Here is a 20,563-nt window from a genome sequence, read left to right on the forward strand (position 1 = left end):
CACACAAATAGAATGAATTGGACATTTTGAAATTTTTTATTTTTTTATTTTATTGTTTATTATTATTATTTTAGGTTTTTCGAGATAGGGTTTCTCTGTGTAGCCCTGGCTGTCCTGGAACTCACTCTGTAGACCAGGCTGGCCTTGAACTCAGAAATCTGCCTGCCTCTGCCTCCCAAGTGCTGAGATTAAAGGCATGCGCCACCACTGCCCAGCCCTTGAAATATTTTATTAATAAAAAAATTTGTGTGTACCACAAACTGTATTGTATGTGTGTATGTATGTATGTGTATATGTGTATGTATGTATTTATGTATTGTGTATGTGTGTGTGTATGTGTGTGTATGTATGTGTGTGTATATGTGTGCGTATGTATGTGTGTATACATTCACAAACACATATGCATCTACTCCTCAGAAGTGGCACATGTCTTGCCACCCTGTCACTTTGAAAGCACAGGCTGGTGGGTCAGGAGTTCACGACATCTTCAAACACACAGTAGGCTCAAAGATTGCCTGAACTCTGTCTCACAAGACACACAGGGGCAGGGAGATGGCTCTGTGGGCACAGACACTTCCTCATGATCTGATTTTCTCCCCAGAACCCACACAGTAGGAGAGATCTGACTCCCACAAGTTGTCCTCTGACCTACACATACGCAGACAGGGAGAGAAAAAAAACTGCTTTAAAAGTCTTGTGTTCATTTAAAAAAAAAACCCCACTGGATGAATAAGATTTTCATACAAAATGGTACATGGCAAAATATTTGCATATAACCTTTGCACACCCTCCTACGAGCTTTAAGCTATCTCTGGGCTAAGAACAATGCCTAATATGTAAATGCTATGTAAATAGTTGTCACCCTGCAGTGTTTGGGAACCAAGAAAAGAAAATACTTTGTACCTATTCAATACACATGCAAATTATTCTCCAATTATGTTCAAACTGTGGTGGCTGAGCTTGAGCTAGAATCCACAGAAAGGGGGGCTAACTCTGTGCCATCACAATTGTATGCCATGCCCCCTCAAGCATGGGACTTGTGACGTTACCCTATCCTCCTCTTTCTTGTGGTTTGTACAATTATTCTAAGACAAGGATGGAGCAAGGGGGTGATTCGTGGGTAAAGTGCTGGCACACAAGCTCGAGCACTTAAGCTGGGATATCCGTCATTCACATAAAAAGCTGCATGTGACCCTAACCCCAGAGCTCTGAGGCAGAGACAGCTAGAGCTCCGGGCTCCTTGGCAGACAGTCTAGCCAACTGATGAGTTCAGATTCAGTGAAAGACCCTAGCTCAAAACAAGGTAGAGAGTGGTAGGGGGAGATACTTTCTATCAATCTCCAGCCTTCCCCCCACCCCACCACACAGACAAAGGTACACACACATGCACACATATGCAACTATGTACACATGTACATATGCCTATACATACAGGTACACACACATTCATGCAGGTGCACGCACATTCAAAAGAAGAAATAAAGAATCTAAATGTTAGCCCCCTTATTAAAGAGTGTTTTATTTAAGTTAATTTCAAAAATCTCCCAGGAGAATACAACCATTTTCTGGTTCTAGTTTAAGTTTAGATTCTAGAGCCTCTGCTCTCCCTGGTCAGAATTTTCTGAACCCTGGTGATTTTGGCCCCGGTGCTTCACTGAGAATGCAGCTGTGAGACACACAACACTCAAGAGAGCTGACTGGCGAGGGCTGAAGAAGGATCAGCTGTAAAGCGTGGGCTTGGCTAAGGAGAGCGGCGAGGAACCGGGAAGTGGCTCAGGCCCAACAAGGACCTGCGGGGAAATGGAAACAGCAGGTTCTAGAAACTGGGAGAGAGGACAGTTGACAGAAGCTGTCTCCTGGGACAAGGAGCTATCTCTGTCATCCTCTGACAGAGCTCAAGTACAATCCCCCGATGGCTCCAACTGGACAAGCAGAAAAAAACACAGAACGACAGATAGACACACAGAAGACAGCAGGCACCCAGAGAGAGCCAGGGTATCACAACTGTAGACCTGGGCTAAAAACACGGCTTTTGTCACTCAGCTACTCTAAGGATAAATGCATATATGTTTGTGAATACACACACACACACACACACACACACGTACACATTACAGTCTGTGGTGCACATAAATGCTAAAGAATGGTTAGTGTTATTCTGTGGGTTGCCCTGGTGCTGTTGGTATACTAATGTTAATTTTGCTTCCACAAGAGGGGCTGCCCCACCCCGACGCATACTCAGGTGATTTCGTGTGAACCTTCTCCCCATTCTAACTGGTCAGATAAAGGCTAAAGCCCGTGCTTGGGCAATGGAAGGGAAAGGTGGGGCTGGAGGTTTTAGAGAGTGGAGAAAGGGTAGGGAATGACAGAGGAAGAAGAGGAAGAAGATGGAGCAGAAACACACGGCCTGGAGAAGCCACAAGTAGCATGGGCTCTCATAGCTGGGGAATAGATTAGTGTAGTGATAGATCTGCCCAATCTAGGCATACAGCTTATAAATATTATAACTGGGTTGTGTGTCTTTTGCATGGGCTTATTGGGGTTGAAGATTTACTGCAACAGTGTTACCCAGGGCAACACCATCCTGTAACCATTGGTTGTACTGTGATAACACCCCAAACTACAGTAATTTGGTCTCCAGAGCTATAATAATTTGTCTTTCTATATTCTTACCCTATCCATCCTCATAGCTGATTCAGAGGCAGCCTGACTGTAAGCTCATACCATGGACTACTAATCAACCACACGGCAGAGACCTCCCCAACTTCCTCTGAAACCCATAGGAAGGGACCCTCCTACAGGCTGCCATTCAGTCCTCTGAGACCCTGCCATACCACTGTCTGTTATCTGACTGTCTGATCGATTAACAGCTCTCCTAATAAACCTTTCACTCAAAGGACATCTTAGTCTCTGCCTGGCTGGTTTTATGCCAACTTGGCACAAGCTAACGTCATCTGAGAGGAGGGAACCTTAGTTGAGAAAATGCCTCTGTAAGGTTGGGCCAGCAATTAATTGATAGGGGAAGACCCAGCCCATCGCTCGTGGGACTGCCCCTGGGCTTGTGGAGCACCCTCCATGGTCTCTGCATCAGCTCCTGCCTCCAGGCTCCTGCCCTGACCTCCTTCAGTGATGAACAGTGATACAAAAGTGTAAACCAAAACAACATTCTCTCCTTGCCAGGGCCTTCCCTGGGGCCCTTCCCTGGCACATAGAGAAGGGTTGGAGAGTCTTTGCTGAAGAGGAGAGAAGAAGTCGTTGAGCAGGGAGTGAGCCTGGTGAGCAGCCGGTCAGGGGGATCTCACAGCTGACTGGCTAGCAATCAGGCCTTCTGTGACTCGGACTTGGGAGCACTCAGGCCATTTTTTTCTGCTCTGATGGACCAGCAACCAGGTACTTCTTTATTTATACAAACTTCATAAAGACAGGTTAGTAATTATCCAAGAGGTATAGAGTATTTGTTTTTCATTACACGTCCAGGGTTACAAGTTCCGTCATAATTAGAAAATGCACACAGAAAAGATTATTCTTGTTCTCGTTAGCCCTGTAACTCCAATTTAAAGAATCTAAAGAATGTCTCCTCCAAAGCAAACACATTTACTATCTGACAGACAGCCTGCTTTTGGGCTGGCCGTGTTTGTTGTTTGAAAGCATCCCAGACAAGCCGAAAGTGTCTGAACCAGTCTTTTTATGAACAGCCAATACTAATGCCTAACTTCTTTCCTATAAGCTTCATCATCTACACTATAAACTAGGAAAAGCCCATTTTAGTCAGTCTATCTACGGAGTTTTATTCCTTCAGGGGTGTACCCTGCAGGACCCCCCTATTTTTAAACTTCATTTTTAGAGACTGCTAAGCCTATCCTAAAAAGAGATGTAGAATCTGTAGCCTGCTCTCCTGCCCAGTCAGAGTTTGTCAGTTGTCTCTGCATCAATTATACTGTTTGAGTTTGCTCAGGGGCAGATAGCCCAGGAAGGTTCCTGGAGTGATGGCCTCATCTAGCTATGTGCTTATCTGTGCTTAATGATCTCCAGGGCATAAAGAAGACTTCCAAATAGTGACCAGATAAAGTTAATTTTAGGATTTTCCTCAAAAGANCCAGGGCATAAAGAAGACTTCCAAATAGTGACCAGATAAAGTTAATTTTAGGATTTTCCTCAAAAGACTCAGACAGAGTTTCTTTCAGGAAGACATAAAAGGAATCCTAATGCGGAAAGTCCCTGCTAACACGGCAGCCATAATCACACACAATCACACAGAGACCAAATCTCAAAGGTTAGAGAGAGGACAGCGATTGCAGCCATTGGTTCAGCATTCCTGGACCTGGGTCAAGCAGCGTTGCAGGCTCCGTGACTCCCCTGTTTCCCGTGGGTCCGGCTGTGCCAACCCTCACTAGTTGATTCTGGTCACGGTGTTTCATCACAGCGATAGAACCGGGACAAATACAGAAGCAGTTTAAATCATGCCCATCCTGGTAGCGCTGGCTTTCCTCCTACCTGCCATGGACAATACAGGGAAAGCACAGACCTCAGCAACTTGCAGGTCTTTTTGAGTGGGTGTGGTGAAAGGACCCACCTCTGAAAGCCTCATCTCGAAGGCTTTCCACAAGTAAGCAATCGAAATAATTCCCCTTGAATCCTGCTCTAGGTTGCTCCCTAATGCCTTAATACGACATTGTAACCAAAAGCAACTTAGAGAGGAAAGGGTTCATTTCAGCTTACCAGTTCCAGTGCATCATGGGTGGAAGTCAAGGCAGATGCTCAGGGCACGGACTGAAGCAGAGAGCATGGAATCATGCTGCTCACTGCCTTGCGTCCTCTGGGCTGCTCACCTAACTTTCTCATACACTTCAGGACCACCTTCGAAGGAATGGCACCGCCCACAGTGGGCTGGGCACGGCTACATCCATCAACAATGAAGAAAATGTCCCACAGACGTGTATGCCTAACAGGCCAAACTGAAGAGCACGGTTCCGTTCCTTAGTGGAGGGTTCCTCTTTCCAGGTGTGTCAAGTTGATAACCCAAATTAGCCATCACACACTCCAAACCCCAAAACTTTCAGCCAGTTTGACACTAGATTATATATTAATCCCTGTAGTCAAATTACCTCTCAAGTGCAAGCTACCCACACTGATGTCTTCAAAGCCTGCCTGTGGCAGTTTCCATTCTGAGGACCAACCTTACGGGGGCCCTGGTGGTTCTCACTTATCCACTTCTATAGTGACGGCTTGATTGCTTACTTGTGTTGAAGAATTTGCTAAAGGATTTTCCTGCAGAAACTGGTTCATTAATTGTCCCAGTCCCTGTGTCACAATCTGATGTTAAAAGAAAGTTTAGGCTAATTTACTATATAAGAAATGTAATAGTCTGGGCGCTGTTACAACATGAAGGGTTTGCATGGAAAATTCAGCCAACTCTCTCTCTCTCTCTCTCTCTCACACACACACACACACCACAAACAACAAAACAAAACACCAAAAACAAAACAAAACACCAAAAACAAAAACAGTGGAGAGGGGATTAAGGATGTTGTCTGGATGTTTATCAACCTGTAGCACCACACGTGCTGGCATAGGTAAGCACACATGCATACATGGATAACACACACTACATCACCAAAATGCAAAATATAAGGTTCCTATCGGGAAATGCTCACGTCTCATGGGCAGTGATTCTGCAGCAGATAGATACTGACGATAATTTCCGTCTGCCTGTGATGACCCCAGCAACAAAATTTGAACAACTTGCAAAATAAAGCCCTCACTTGGGCAACTTTCTTGACTTTGCTGCCTGGTTGAGCCTCCTGGATTCTAGTTCTCCCACCTGCCATGGGAATGGAAGACCCTACTTCCTCTGATAGGTCTGACAGTTGTTAGCTAAATGGCCTTGAGAAAAGACTTTACTCACTCTGGACTTCTGTTGCCTCGTCTGTGAAATGGGAATAACAAAAGCCTGTGTGGGACTGAAGAGATGGCTCAGCGGGTAAGGCAGTGGCCACTCTTGCCAACTACTTTTATTCAGTTCCCAGCACCCATGTTAGGCAGCTCACAGCCATGTGTGACTCCGTCTCGATTACATTAAAAGAAGAAAGCATCACCCATTAACCCCACTTTCTCCTTGGGGAAGACAAACTGTAACAGTAACAAGTAGGCAAACATCCAGAGCACATCCACAAGGGGTGAACCTTATAGGAGGTGGGGGTTGGAGAGGGAATTCATGACTCTGGGAAGTGATGAGAACAGCATTTTAGCGAGAGAATAAATCTGTGGCAGTACTACAAATCTGTAGAGGAGGACCATGTGGAGATATTAGGAAAAGGATCCCATACAAAGTGTCCCCAGGCTGGAGAGTCTCCCACATAGGCAAAGAATAGCCAGTGGGGTAGACGTGGCCACTTGTCATATATTCTGCAAGTCCAGTCATCAGGATTTGAGGATGTGGGATGTGAAGGGAGGAGAGGGAGAGGAGTTGGAGTGATTGCAGGAATCTTGTCTTTGATAAGACTAAGGATGGAATAACCCCGCCCCCAATTCCTGGGTCAATAGGACTTTACAGTGAAACTTGTTAGGGCCTGACCAGAGATCTCACACAATACCAGAGCAGGCAGGCTCTGCTCCTCTCTACCGTGTTCCCATTCATTTCGTTTGACAATTTCTCCAGGACTCAAACCTTAGCCACTAAGTGGGCCAACAGTGTGCACCAAGGTCATTCCCATAAATACAAAAGTGTTTAGTGTTATTTCTGAGCTAAGCCGGTAAAACCAGAGTTCGGGTCATTGGAATGGCCCAGGCTGCAGAGCAGACTATGTAATTAAGAGCACATGCTGCTCTCCTGGGAGACCGGGTTCACGCCCAGCACCCCAGATACGGTGGCTCACAACTGCCAGGAGCCTCAGTCCAGAGACTCAGATGCCCTCTTCTAACCTCCAAGGGAACCTAAACACATATGGTAAACATACATGCAGGCACACACCAATCCACATAAAATAAAATAAATAGCATCTTTTTTAAAAAAAATTTAAAACCTGAGGCAGCATAGTCTCCATCCATGTGAGAGAGAGACAGGAAGATCACTCAGTGTTCAAGACCAGCCTAAACTCACAGAGTGAGTTCCAGGTTAGCCTGGGCTCCTGAGTAACATCCTGTCTCAAAACAACAAAAGGGAAGGGGAAAATTGAGATAAAAGAGAATAAAAGGGAGTCAGGCGGGCTGCCTCTCATGCTCACTTATACATCCAGAGATGCTTCCAAGCACGTGTGTGTGTGTGTGTGTGTGTGTGTGTGTGGTGTGTGGTATGTGTTTGTGGGTGTGTGGTTATATATGTGTATGATGTATTTATGTATTGTGTGTGTATGTATGTGTGTCTGTGCATGGGTACATGTGTTTATGTGTGTAGTATGTGTTTCTGTGTTTGGGTGTGTTATATGTGTGTGTGGTGTGTATGTGTATGGTATGTGTTTGTATGTGTATGTGTGTATGTGGTATGGGTGTGTGGTATGTGTGTACAAATGTGTGCATGAGCGTGTGTGTGTGGTATGTGTGTGCATGTGTGTGTGTGTGTGTGTGTGCAGAAGATAGAACACCACACTCCCCATCCCACCCTCTAGCTCTTCTCCCTTATTATGCTACCCCGGAGGTCATTGCTTCATGAGCTGGCTTGTACTTTCTGGTGTCCCGTCATCCTTCTGCACGTACATGCTTGGCTCTTATTAGTCAATACTTAGGGACCTTTAAATTGCGCCGTGGAGGACACACTGTAATGCATAACCTTGAGCAACACTATTCTGTCCCTGGCAACAGCTCCCGGAAGTAGGATTGCAGGCTCCAAGGCCAAATGCCTTTCACATTTAATAGATTTTCCAAATTGCCCTCAAAGGGGATTTACCGGTTTAATTTCGCTTCAATAAAACCACCAAATATTTTAATAACACCACTGTGTTATTCCCAGAATTAGAGCTATTAATTTTTCTCTTTATTAAAAACATAAACCCATAATCATGAAGTGCTTCCTGGCTCAAGTATCTCAAGTTCACGCCACAAATATTCTTACAGATACAAGTGATTTAATCCATACATTCTCACTCACTCGGACACCATCCAAAGGCAGGTGCACAGGGCTGGAGACCTTCAGAAGGCTCCGTCCTCGGCCTTAGTTTTGACCGCTCCCTGCACTCGCTCATTAATGTGGTATCAGAATTGAAGTTTCCTTTAATCCCAGAACAACCTCATCTGAACAGCCCAGAACAAAACACAAATTTCAGAGATCAAAATTCCCAGGGAAATGGAAAATGTCAAGGCCAGAGCCCATTCACATTTCAGGTACTTTCAGGGAAGAAATACTAACTCCGAGTTTCCAATTTGCCACAGCAATGGCTCATTAAGGCAAATTGAGATGAGTCCGTGACTGCCCATTTCCCTTCACTCCGAGCAGAACGCCCCATGCTTTCCAAATTGGACACTCGGTACCCAGAGCATCTCAGAATAAACAGGAGCCTGTGTGGAGGAAGCAGAGGGAAAGGAACGTGAACCTGGATGTATCAGCCGAGAGTCGGCCTGAGCATTTTAAAGGATTGAAAATTCAACTAAGCTGGCTTTGGGGAAAATGCTCTTTTCTGAGCAAGATCATTTCACCAGGCAGTTTGATGCCAGTGCGATGTGGTCACTATTCCCAAATGACCTCCCCCAGAGCTCTTGGTTCTCTCCTTCACTCTAGCATCCTCCAGAAAGATGGCGACAGAGACTGAAGAATGAAAGCTCAAGATGAGGGGATCAGCATTTAAGAATGATCTTCCAGAGAACTCGTTTGGTTTTCAGCACCCCCCATCAGGTGGCTCACAACAGCCTGTGACTCTGGCTCCAGGAATCTGTCCACCTCTGGCCCCAGAAGGTGCTAGTACTCACATGTGCTTATAATGCATGTTTCAATACACAAAGTTTATTCCAAATGGCAGCATCCTAAATCAGATAGCTGTCTCTCTGTCAGAGTCTGTCCTTTCTACCTGTGCAAAGTTAGCTTTCATTATTAAACTACTCTCTCCTAAGAGCAGAGAGTATAACTTAATGGTAGGGTATCTGCTCACCATTCATAAAGCCTGGGTATACAAGCACACACACACATACACACATATGCATATACACACACATACATGAACACACACACGAATACACATATACACATTCATACACACCTGTACACACATTAACAAACACATAAACATGCACACAGAGGGGGGGAGAGAGGGAGAGAAAGAGAGAAAGATTTTGTTTAAAAACCAGTATACAACCTTTTGTCATTTCCAGAAATATGCTTCCATAGTAAAAACACCACAGACTGAGAATCAAAGCATAGAAAATAGTATATAAAACAAATAGAATCCAAAAGCAAGTTGGCATAGTAATTCTGATATTTGATAACATAGACTTCAAATGAAAATTAGTCAGAAAAAAATAAAGTCACTTGTGATGGTGAGCTTTAATTGTCAACTTAACACAACCTAGCATCATCTTGGGAGAGAATTACTGAGCGATTTGTCTACACTGAGTTGGCCTCTGTGAGTGTCTGTAGGGGATCATTTTAATTAATTGATGTAGGAAGACCCAGTTCACTGTGGGCGACACCATTCCCTAAGTAGGAGATCCTGAAATGAGTATGAGTGGAGAGGTCAAGCTGAACTCAAGCAAGTAAGCAAATGAGCGAGCAAGCAAGTGAGCGAGCAAGCAAGCATGCATCCCGGCATTAGTTTCTCTCTGCTCTTGACTGTACGTATGGATGTGAATGGCTGTTTATGAATGTGAATGACTGTTTCAAGTATCTGTCACTGTGACTTCCCCCAAAATAATAGATGAAAACCAGGAGTCATGAGCTAAAATAAACCCTTTATCCTGAGTTGTTTTAGTCAGAGTGTTTTTCCACAGAAAAAGAATGAAGCTAGAACACCACTACATAATAATAAAGGCTGGAATTCAGCAAGAAGAGGTAATAATTGTAAATATATAAGCATCAAGCACTAGGAGTCCCAATTTCACAAACTAAACACTAGTGGTCACAAGAGGTCCGGTAAATCCTGTTGGAACAATGATGGATGACTTCATTTCCCATTCTCATCTCTAGTCAGGCCATTGAAACTAAAAATTAACAAAGCAAACATAAAGTAAATTACACCATAGATCAAATCCATGGAGCAAACAGACTTAGCAGATACATACCCACAAGGTTGTATTATAGATGTGAGTCACCATACTTTGACTTAACTCAGCACTGTTTCTGATGGAAGACACACACTTTAGTGATTCCTGGCATCATCAACTTCCTGTGCTCCTATTTTTTTTTTTATTTTTAACTGAGTCCTGATTGACATTGGCTGAAGTCTGCATTCCTTGTCTTGGATGACTCCCTCTTCAAATCTTGCTGCAATATCGCTTCTACGTTTATTTTAAAGACTTCCAAGAAGACTTCAGTAAGTTCCCAACCATCTGATACACCTGCTTCTGGCTTTTAAAATTCACAGCAACTCATGATTCACAATGAGGATTGACTGGCTTACTCACTAGTGTTCAGTCTTATATAAGAAGAGGGAGATCCTGGCTGCCATATGTAATCTCTGCATCCCAGCTCCTATCAGAGGGCCAAGCTGAGAAAGCGTTTGGTAAATGTGTGTGTGTGTGTGTGTGTGTGTGTGTGTGTGTGTGTGCACGCGTGCATGTGTGCATGTGTGCATACATGTGTCTATGTGTCTCTGTGTGTGCATGCATGTGTGTGAATTTAATATTTATTTATTCCTTTGTTTGTTTGATGAGTTTGGCGCATTGGTAGTTAACATGGGAAAAGTTGGAAGGAGGAAAGGAGAGAAAAATGATGCACTTATATTTTAATTTCAAAGTTTTTTTTTTTTTAATGTAAGGACATGAGCAACTGCTTCTGACATGAGATCAGCAAGTCAAAAGCGACAGAGCCCAGCTGACACTGAGTTATATCACCTCTTGTAAGAAAAGTCTTCCTGGACATTGTAGGATGTCCCTGGTATTCCTGCCCTGTACTTGCTAGAAGTCAGTATAACTTCTTTAATACCTTATCCCCAGATATTCCAACCACACACGCCCAGTACAGGGTCAAGGTCATCTTCTCCTCTACCTCTCACTCCTTGAAGACTTCAAAGTTCTGTGTTAGTGCGATATGTGTTGGTTTGTATATATGCTCAGCCCAGGGACTGGCACTATTAGAAGGTAGAGTGGCCCGGTTGGAGTAGATGTGTCCTGTGGGTGTGGGACCCTCATCCTAGCTGCCTGGAAGCTAGGATCCTGCTATCAGCCTTCAGATGAAGATGCAGAACTCTCAGCTCCTCCTGCACCAGGCCTACCTGGATGCTGCCATGTTCCCATCTTGATGATAATGGACTGAACCTCTGAACCTGTAAGCCAGCCCCAATTAAATGTTGTCCTCATAAGAGTTGCCTTGGTCATGATATCTGTTCATAGCCATAAAACCCTTACTAAGACACTTAGCTACTTTGAGACACTTCTCTCATTGCTGTGGCAAAGTTCCTGACAAAAGCAACTTAAGCAACAAAGGATTGGTTTGAGTTCACGGTTTGAGGTGTGTCTTAGTTAGGGGTTCAATTGCTGTGAAGAGACACCATGACCATGACAACTCCTATAAAGGAAAACATTGACTTGGGGCTGGCTTACAGTTTCAGTCCATTAGTGTCATCATATAAGCAGACATGGTGCTAAGAAGGAGCTGAGAGTTCTACATCTGTATTGGCAGGAAGCAGGAAGCAACTGTGAGCCACTGAGTCTCACCTTGAGCTCCTGAGACCTCAAGGCCTGTCCCCCCAGTGACACTGTTCTCCAACAAAACCACACCCACTCCAACAAGGCCATGCCTCCTAATAGTGCCACTCCCTATGTGCCAAGAATTCAAACACATTAGTCTATTGGGGGGAGAGGCATACCTATTCAAACCACCACAAGGGTGACACGTGGTATCACATGTGACACGTGAGGCAGCTGGTCACGTGACATCCACAGTCAGGAAGCAGACAGAGGTGAATGCTGGGGCTCAGCCCGCTTCCATTTTGATTTTTGTTTTATTCAGTGTGTGACCCCAGCTTATGGAATAGTACCACATTCAAGATGGGTTCCTCCATGAAGCATCTCTGAAAACTTCCTCGTGGAGCCACACAGAGCTGTCAACTAGGAGTCTAAACCCAGTCAAGTTGATGGAGAATTTAGCATCAGGGTGCGACAGAGTCTAATGGCACACTCACATACACATATACAATGCACATACACATGTACATGCATACACACATGCACAAGCATAAACACATGCACACTTACATACACACATATACACAGACATAACACACATGCACACACACATACACATACACAATGCACATACACATGTACATGCATACACACATGCACAAGCATAAACACATGCACACTTACATACACGCAGACACACAGACATAACACACATACACACACAGACAAAACATTCTCAGAGTTGCAAGAATATTTAGCTGGAACAAGGAAATATATTACCAACGTGCTCTGTTTGCCCTTCCTGTCCTGTATAAAACTGATAAACCCTGTTTCCAGAGAAATAGAGAAGGAAAGAGGACCCAGCAGGTCTCCACAAGACAATTCTGGCTTCAGACACCCATGGGGCCAGGGGGAAGACCCTGAAATTGAAGCTGAAGAAACTACCGTGTGATGGACTACATGCTTTAACCAAGCCATCTTCCTTGAACGTCACATGGTAGTTTCAAACTGAGGTACCAGGCACACAAGTGGTCCGTAGACACAATGCAGACAAAACATCCATATGCATACTTTAAAAATAAAAAGAACTTTGAGAAGCATAGAACTCTCTCTCTCCCCACCGTGTGTGTGTACATGTGTGCACATGCTTGTGTGTGTATGTGTGTTTACATGTTTGTGAGTGTGTGTGATTATGCATGTGGTATGCATATGTGCATGTACATGTGTATATATCTGGATTGTGTGTGTGTGCTGTGCATGTGTGTTATGTCTGTGTGTGCATGTGTGTTATGTCTGTGTGTATGTGTGTATGTAAGTGTGCATGTGTTTATGCTTGTGCATGTGCGTATGCATGTGCATGTGTGTGTGCATTGTGTATGTGAGCGTGCATGTGTGTTATGCCTGTGTGTATGTAAGTGTGCATGTGTGTATGCATGTGCATGTATGTGTGCATTGTGTATATGTATGTGAGTGTGCATGTGCATTGTGTATGTGTATGCATGTGTGTATGTATGTGTGCATATGTGTATGTGTATATGCATGTGCCTCTGTGTGTGTGTGTGTGTGTGTGCTGGAATCAAGCCCTGCAGAGAGCAAGTGCCCTTCACAGAACTTTTTGAGTGTCCCTGCAAAACTGCTTCACACCCAGAATCTTTTTCTCCCTGAGAGCCTCTTCTATGGATTTTCTCTTTAAATTGCCTGGTTAGTAGACCTGAGTCCCCCTGCCTAACAATCTACCAGGAACAGCACAGGCTCAGCACGAGTCCAGAGTCCAACACAGCCTCTCAGGCTTGCCCTTCCTCCCCTCTCAAACAGGACAAGAAGGTAGGAGGCTGGGATGGGAAATGTCAGGCTCCCTCTATGGGGCCGCTCTCTCTGCTGTTGGGCAGACCGTCAGAGGAAAGACCAAGTGCGCACACAAGAAGGTTCTGTTCAAGAATGTGAAGGTATTACAGTTCAGGTCGGGATGCCTGGAGCCTTCTGCTTGAACTTGACCTATCATTTACAGACCGGGAGGCATGCCGGGCTTAGGGTGTTCTTAAGGGTAGCATTTTAAATGTTAGCGATACCTGAGACATTTTCTTCTGATAAAATGTCAAAGAGAAATTCAATAAAAGGAAGCCGTGAATAGAGACCTTAGCAGAGAAATGGAAGCTCCGAGAACCCACTCAAGCCAGTGGTCAGCCTGAGGCTGCGCCAAGGCGTCATCTCACAGAATGACTAACATGGTGGCGCTCTGGGTGAGCAGGCATTGGGCGTGGACGGACTCTCCGTGGACTTCCCCATCATCCCAAAGCATCTGGAACTAACTGTCCCAGTTGTCCCCCTACTCTCCTAGGAGCCTCTTCTGCTGTTTGGATGCAGAATTTCCTGCCAAATAACCCACACCTACTCCCACACATGGCAGGAACCTCTTATGGCCCCAACCGTTGGTGGTTGGGAGGCCCAGAGTCGGACATCTTGTGGATCTGGTTAAAGCTTGACTGTGCCTGGCCGTCACAGCTGGCACGCATGCGCATACAAGCTTGATGAAGATGTAGCATAGAACAGAAAGTGGGAAGTAGGTAAGGGCAGAGGTCAGCTCCCCGCAAGCCGCAGTGTGGTGAACTCTGAAGAGGACAGAAACTGCATTATCTACTTTTCTCGTTGTTATAATAAAAGCTACTTTAAGAGGAAGGGTTTTTTCGGGCCAGTGTCTTGAAATGGTACGGTCCGTCATGGTCAGGAGGCATGGCAGCTGGATTGGCTTAGTCTGGGCTGGCAGAAGGCAGTGGCTTGTTAAATGTCACCAACCAGGGAGTAAAGAAAACTCCGGCCAGAAAACAGGCAGCCTATAACCCTCAGGTCCTCGCTCCTAACCCTGAGTGTCCAACATCCTCTAGCTTGGCTCCACCCCTTAAGTGTTCCATGGCCTTCCAAACAACACCGCCCTACTGGGGACTAAGTATTCAAGTACAAATTTCCCCATATTTGAACCGTAACAAACTTTAAATTCAAAACTCCTAAGTCATTATAGAAGTGTTGGTCAAAGAACAAGACAAACAATGCAGGTTATTTGTTGAGTCAATGTGTAACATGGAAGGGAGCATTTAGGTGTGGGGCCCAGTTTGTGCTGAAGAGAAAGGTCCACACCAGTACCAGGAGTGGGTGAAATATCAACAGTCTCTGGTGAGGGGAGGCTGCAGGGGAGCGCTGATTGTCATGCCGCCAAGGCCCTTAGCATCTTATGATGCAACAAACATGGTAGCCCAGAGTGACACACAAGACAGTGAGCATCAAACCCCTGGCAGCTCAATGGTTAGTGCCAGTCGTCAACTTGACACAATCTAAAATCATCTGAGAAGAGAGTCTCAGTGAGGAATTGTGTCACTTAGGTTGGCCTGCCCACATGCCCGTGAAGAATTTTCTCAGTTGGTTTATCTGAAGAGGGAAGGTCCATCCTGAAGTTGGGCAGCGCCTTTTCATGAGCCAGGTCCTGAACCGAGAAAGCTGAACTCTGGCAGTCACAAAGGCATTGATGCTATCTCTGTTCTCAACTGTGAATGTGACCAGCTGCTTCAGGGTCCCACTGCCTTCGCTTCTTGGCGATGATGGGCATAATCTGGAATTGGGAGCTAAGATTAACCCTTCTCTCCCTAAGTAGCTTTTGTTAGCATGTTTCACCATGGTTACAGAAAATTAAACTGAGACCAGTGTCCTTAAATGAGACTTCAAGAGACCTGGGAGAGAGTCGTGATGGTCCCCAGAACAGGGCCCTGTGTGCCTAAGGAGCTAGGGACAATACAGAGAATAATGGCAGTCTTGGAGCATGGGCATCCAGAGACAACAAGCAGCAATGCCTAGTCTCCCCACACCACATGAGCCCACAGAACGCAGGCAGAAGGAGCCAGAGGCCAGAGACACAGCCAGGAGCCCAGTTTCAATGGCAATGCATTGAAGGCAGACAAACTCAAGGTCTCTTGCTGGCATGCCTGAGTGGTACACACAGAGCTTGGACTCACGGTGACCTTGTCCCCAGCCTGGAAATGAAGTATAGCATAAGATGCCCCACAATGATGTTTGAACTGTAACTGCAGAGCCCACTTTTGCCTGAGTCGGTCTACATGGGATTTGGAGATAGAGTTGAGAAATATGACCTGTGGCATACGTGCATTAAGTTCAAGCTTTCACTCGGAATGTTTAGATTTTTTTTTTCCAATCTGGGCTGGAATCTACTTTGTTGGTTGCCTGGGAGACAAAATGTACTACTTTGTAGCACTTCAATGTTAAGAGGGCTTCTACACTGCTCTGCAAAGAATCTATTTGCCCTGCACCAAATTCTGCAGCCCTCACAGTAGTACAAGCTAGGGCATTCCCTTTCATTACAAACTTCTTAGGAAATGAAGACGATGGGGCTTGCTTCTGTTAGCTCTTGCTCTATACCGAATTTCAAAATAGTTCCAGCCCAAGGTTGAACACATCAGAACCACAAGATCACTCACTGTGACTTTGTATTTCATATGAGGCCCGATCGCCATCAGCTAAGTACCAGATTCGTGCAAGCTGTGCTTTCGTTGTCTCTAGTCCACTCAAGCCCTCAAGATCCGCAGCGCTGTTCCCAGGGAAGAAACTGAGGCTCAGAAATAAGGGAAAGTGCACGAAGAAACAAGACTTTAATCCAGTCCTGCGTGGTCCTGAAGCTGTGGTCCACTGCAGCAGGCAGCCCCCACATACACCCTTGAACCATGCTAGGTTTGTTGTTTTTTTTTTTTCCTTTTTTTAAAAAACACATTCTTTTTTTTTTTTTAAGATTTATTTATTTATTATATGTAAGTACACTGTAGCTGTACTTCAGATACTCCAGAAGAGGGCATCAGATCTCATTACGGATGGTTGTGAGCCACCATGTGGTTGCTGGGATTTGAACTCAGGACCTTCGGAAGAGCAGTAAGGGCTCTTAACCGCTGAGCCACCTCTCTAGCCCCATGCTAAGCTTCATTGTGGGCTGGCCTCAGGGCCCTGCTCCTGATGGGTCACATATGGGCTGTGTGCAGCTCCAGCCCCTGCATCTGCAGAGAAAATGGTTAATATGGGAATCTAGATGTCACTGAGAGTAGCAGGAAAAAAACTGACATGCATCTTCCTGTGTAAGTGTGTGTGTGTGTGTGTGTGTGTGTGTGTGTGTGTGTGCGTGTGCATGTGTGTGCACTCAGGCACACCACAGCAAGCAGAAATCAGGAGTCAGAGAACAGCCCGACGTTTTGGTCCTCAGCTTCTAGCCTATTTGAGATGGTCTATTGTTTGCCTCTGGTTGGAGCAGAACAGCTAGCCCTAGGCTTCTGAGTACTCTCCTGTCCCCACCCTCAACCTCCCCCTAGGAGTGCAGGGATTGCAGAAACTAATGCTCTAAGCCTCTGGCTTTTATTTGGGTTCCAGGTGTTCAAACTCCGGTCCTCGTGCTTACACAGCCAGTATCTTTACCCACTGAGCCATCTTCCCAGTCCAGAAATGGATCTCTTATTTGGCTGATAGATGCATGCCTCCTCTGTCCGGGCATAACATTTCTCAACAGCTCTGCCCTTTTCTCCACTGAGACCAGGTGACTTTAGGTAGGTTGCACCAAGTTGACATTTAAAACTAGCCATCACGATGAGTCCAGTTCCTCCATAAACTGGCCAGCATGAGTCACTGTTCTTTCTTATAACAGTCATCCTAGTTGATAAATCTTGATTTTGACTCAGAAATACTGCATTAAAGCAGACACCCCCCAGTGCCACATGGAGCTGTCCATGGCCACAGTGCTGAAACTAGCGTGGAAATTCAGTCTGGTGCGTCATAGCCTCCACCAAATGTGGGCAGCGCTGTTCCTTGGTTTGAGTTCCTAAATTGTATTCAAGAAGGGAAGCCAGATGAGAGAAAGATAAGACGCAAGTGAGGAGCCATGCATTCCTGTCTGCTTGCAACTGTGGATGTGACGGGACTAGCCACTGTCTCTACACCCCTCAAGGATGGACCCTGGAACATGGAACTAAAGGCCAAATGAACCCTTTCTGCCCCCGAAGTAGTTTCCTTGGGGTATTTTAGGATGACACCAACTGTCCTCTCACCCTGGTCACTTGAAGTCCCTCTTGTCTGCATTTTACCTTCCATAGCTTATATCAAGATCAGTCACTCTGTGTATTCCAGTATTCTCTTGTTTCACCCTGCCCGAGAGATACCCACCTAGCCTGTCATCCTTGGAACCCCTGTCCTGAGAAGGTTGGCCCAGGTGTCACCCAAACTTTAGACCATCTCTGGTGCAAGCCACACTTATTAGATGGACGGAGGGAGTAAGGGATGAATGATAAAAGCCGGCTTTCTCAATATGAGGCCATGTTTTGTACAGCTGGATGGTGCTGCCGTATCTTTTGATGGTACTTAGGTTGACCTCCATCTTCTTGCACCACGGCTACCATGGAGACCTCCAAGAAGCCATTGTTCTGAAATAGAATTAAGAGGAAATTAGTCATTTCATTTTAAAGTATGTGTGCATTTGTATAATTTAATGGAAAAAATCCTGGAAAGATATTAGTTCTATATCTATAAAGATATTAGTTCTAGTTTTGTTTTGTTTTGTTTTGTTTTGTTTTGTTTTGTTTTGTTTTTGAAGACAGGATTTCTCTGTGTGGACCAGGCTGGCCTCAAACTCAGAGATCCACTTGCCTCTTCGGGCAGGTGCTGTGATGGTCTGGGCTTCAGGATAGAGCTGAGCACCTGGGGAAGTAATGAATGCAGCTGATCTGTCACTCCTTCAAAAGTCTCACAGTGTACACACACACACACACACGCCACTCATAATGCATGTAAAAAGAGAAGATAGTATTAGTCATGTCATATCTGGAGGCCCATGTTCTGTGGCACACGGAAGACAGGGATTGCTTTACTTCCATGTCCAGAGCTGACACTCTGCCCCTCTCCTTCTGTGCCCCTCCTAGTCACATGCCCTCTGACCCAGGCCCTAGGCATGCAGGAAATATTCCTTAGGATCCAGGACCCATTATGTCCATACCCAGGCTGGAACACAGAAGAGAGGAGCATGCGGCTTTTGATGGTTACGGCTCAATCCTTCTGGGAATGATCTAGAACGTCGCAGTGTTTTCCTTGCTGTTTGTAGCTAGTTTGTCCTGCTTGTTTATCTGGTTTGGTTTTGAGACTATTTAATTATATAGCCCACACTGCCCTCAAATCAGCTATGTAGCCCATGCTGGCCTCTAACTCAGATCCTCAGCCCTTGGCCTCTACAGTGCTTGTAGCACAGGTGTGCCCACCATGCTCACGCCAGCCTCTCCCTTTCCCCACAGCATCTGCTTTTGTAAAATGCCTGGTAACTCCTGTTTCTCTTTCTCTGCCCCCACCCCCTTCCTCCACCTCCCGTCCACTTCACAACCTGTCAAAAATCCCTCGGCTTTTGTGCTTCTTAACAGTCTTCATAATTCCTTCTGGAGTCATGGTCTGAGTCTTTAACGTTTGCCCTGCAGTTTGCCTCTAAATGTTTAAAACCGGTATGTGACTTCTGTGTTGTTGTAAGATCGTGTGAAGGGAGCGGGAGTACTACTGCTTTTAGTGCCTGCGAAGGTAGCTACTGCTATTGGTTACCAGTACTTTCATGAAGTGAACACCAGTTGTGGGTTAGCCAGACGCCAAAGGAGTACCCACCTTACCTCCTGGAATCCACACCTTTCTGTGGCCCCAGCATTGAACAGCAGTGCTTAACTTAATGGACTATTACACACCAGTGGTGCACGGGTTTCAAAGTGAGGTTATAAAGAGCATCTTGGCCTCTGCTGTGTGCCTTTAGGATTACCCAGTGCTCTGTACGGTCTGGAGAATGACCTGGGGTGGCCATGCTTTCAGTTCTGAGTGGACGAGTTTACTAAGTGTATATACAGCAAGCAAAAGTAAAAGGGACAAATACCAAGTGACGGGTAGATGACAGATGACTGACAGACAGACAGACAGACAGACAGACAGATGACAGACAGACAAATAGATAGATTATAGATATAAATATATAGATGACAATTACTGATAAAGATAAATACATACATAGATGACAGGTTATTGATTGATAGAGATAGATACAAAGACAGACAGACAGACAGACATCAAGTCAGGTTGTCACCATAGCTGGACATCTCATGGTGGCACTCCCTTTCCACCATGGTAGAGACATTCCATGGTTGAACTTCTCTCATCTCCTTCATCTCCCATTACAGGAACTTTTCTATTATGAGAAAGGCCATAGTAACCTCTGCTAGAAACAATTTGCCTTCTTTCTCAGCTGTTCTTGGGGCACGATATTTTTGTTCCTGGACTGTTTTACTGTTCTCTCCCCTACCCCTGTGACAGAGTTGCGGGACCAGCCCATTCCCAAACAAGGGGCCTTGGAGGACACTTTGAGACAAACATGGTTGGCTCTAAACTGAGCAAGGAGGCAACCCTGCTTCAAGAGACAGCTTCTGGGCTGGCGAGATGGCTCAGAGCACTGACTGTTCTTCCGAAGGTCCTGAGTTCAAATCCCAGCAACCACAGGGTGGATCACAACCACCCGTAATGAGATCTGACACCCTCTTTTGGGGCGTCTGAAGTCAGCTACAGTGTACTTATATATAATAATAAATAAATATTTGGGCCTGAGCGAGCTGGGCCAACCAGAGCGAGCAGAATTGACCGGAGGTCCTAAAAATTCAATTCCCAACAACCACATGGAGGCACATATACATAAAATAAATAAATCTTTAAGAGAGAGAGAGAGGGAGAGAGGGAGAGAGGGAGAGAG

This window comes from Mus caroli, chromosome 2 (genome assembly GCF_900094665.2).
Source record: "Mus caroli chromosome 2, CAROLI_EIJ_v1.1, whole genome shotgun sequence".
In the NCBI taxonomy this organism is placed as follows: domain Eukaryota; kingdom Metazoa; phylum Chordata; class Mammalia; order Rodentia; family Muridae; genus Mus; species Mus caroli.